Source organism: Oryzias melastigma, linkage group LG5 (assembly GCF_002922805.2).
Source record: "Oryzias melastigma strain HK-1 linkage group LG5, ASM292280v2, whole genome shotgun sequence".
NCBI lineage: Eukaryota > Metazoa > Chordata > Actinopteri > Beloniformes > Adrianichthyidae > Oryzias > Oryzias melastigma.
This window is the reverse complement of record NC_050516.1, coordinates 29,388,667-29,391,130: the sequence shown is the minus strand read 5'-3', so window position 1 is coordinate 29,391,130 and position 2,464 is coordinate 29,388,667.

Genomic DNA, 2,464 nt, shown 5'->3' with positions numbered 1-2,464 from the left:
GAAAGCTGATTGGTTACATTTATGTGTCGTAATCAGAAACAAGAGGCGGGTCCAGTCGGCTATTGGTTGTTCAGCTGTCAATCTCGGTTTTGCAATTCGTGGCATTCAGCGCCTCTGCGCCAATAGAAAACAGCCACAAGAGTGAAACAGCGTCGAAACATTGATTTACTTTTGCATAATCCCCCAAATTTGACTTAAACCGCAACTAAAGTATATTTCTGATACAAAAGCATTATATCTTTATTAGTATGGTGCATTTATTTACTTTAAAGTTGATATAAATGTATGCTTACGAGAGGAGAGGGGGGTTTTCAAAATAAAGCTTACATTTTTATTTAGAGCATGTCTGGTGATAATAACCAGATAATAATTATATAAGATCACCCCCCCCCCCATAAAAAACTATTTTTCTAATTTTTTTTATTTAACGTTTTATTTTATTAACAAAATATACAAAATTTAGCAAAAAACTTGAATTATTTCCACAAATCACATTATTTATTTATTTTTATTTAGCACAAATGAGAAACGCAACTTAAAACATTAAAATACAAGTAAGAACAGAGGATAATTGTACATGGATTAAATAAATAAAATGAATGTACAGGGAGTGGAAGAAGTAAAGGCTTTTAAAGACCAACCCCGGGTAAAAGACGAAAGAAAACAAGGTATAAATAGAAAATAATAATAATAATTAGTATATATATAGCAGTAAAGCTAAACAGATATTTTTGACCTTATTCTACATGATTGGGAATCTGAATAAAAAAAATTAAAATGAGATTATTCCATGTATTTTGCTAAAAGTTTGTTTTTTAGTCTTGTTTTGTAAATTGGTGAGGAGATTTTGTTATTCAGCAGGTCTATATGTGCATTCCACAACTTTGGTCCATTAAATCTAATTTTGTTGAAAATTGTTCATGATTGTTTGTATTATTTATACTATTTGTTCCAATAAAACAAAAACAAACAAAAAACTTGTTGAAACCAATAATCTTTCACAGCTTTATAGATTAAAATTTCACTTTATTTTTGTTGTTTTTACATTTGTAAGGGAGGTATACAAAGTCCTCAGTCACAAGGGTAAATCGCTAACACTAGCAGACCAGCGACTATTGGTAACATCATTGAACACAAGTGATGTCTGAAATTGGAGGCTCTATTTATACATCTCTCCGTTTGGAGGGCTAAATGAAGGGGAAGCAAGAAGGGAAGCATTTGATTGGCCCCAAGCCTCTGTTTGGTGCAGTGTGATTCATGTGTTGTTCCTCTTTCCCAAAGAGATTCCAGGTGGCTCATCTTTGCTCCATTCTTGGCAGTGGACCTCGTCTCTGGCTCATCTTGCACCCTCAACTGTCCCAGGTCCATCTGGATGAAGCCCCTCTGCAACACTATTCAGTCATGTAGTTGTAGACTTAGATGAGCCAATTCTTCTTTAACAGACACCTGTCCGTCTTGGGTGAGGAACCCTCCTTCATGTAGACATCTCTGAGGTTCCTCTTTTTTTCCTGAAAACGTTTTTTTTTTTTTTTTTTTTTTTTAGGAGTTTTTCTTCATTTAGAAGACGGGTCTGCAACCTATGACTCTTTGATCCTTCCATTGTGGCTCTCATGGTTAAAATTAAATAAAAATAATTTTAAATTTTATATTATAATAGTGATGCAGCTTCATCAAAGTCACACTAAAACATTTTGACTGATTTTTCAAAGCATTTTACCACCAAAAATTAGAGATTAGTGTACATCCAGAATTTATACTTGGAGAACATTGGATTATAAGGCAAATTTCCTATTACTGAAAAATTAAAGGATTTTAAGTATTCCTCATGGTCTAAGAAAATACAGAACTTAGTTCATTTCTGGCCAAGATGCACCAACAATGGTGAAACGTTTTTTTTCCACTGCTGACATGACACTACCTACATTTGCAGCATTAAGATCATCAAATATGGTACAGGGTGTATTTTATTTTGAAAGGATGTCATGCAAACCTCCAGCAAAAGTTTTAAACTATTTCTTTTTTTTTAACTGCTATTTTTTTTATACTTATGCTTAAGTATTACAAAAAAGTATGTTTATCATAATAGCTGCAGTTGCATAAAAATAAATTAGCATCTTATTTTTCTTAAAGGAGAGTTTGTGGCTTCTTCTGGGTTGCAGTAAGTAAGAAATGGACCTGAATGATTATTTTAATAGTCGACAAATCACCGATTATTTTTTCCAATTAGTCGACTAATCGGGTCATGCGGAAACTGGATGTAAAGCAAACATATTAAAGATAATTAGCTTTAAACTAACTAAAACGAGATATATAGCATTACCTGTGACAATGCTAGTGTTAATGCTGTAAGCTAAATTTGGCCACTGAAGATGCTAGTGCTGATAGCTAAAAATGCAGAAGTTGATAGCTGAAATCACTGAAGCTAATAGCCAGCTAAAATATTAGTTTAAGGCCAAATTAGCCT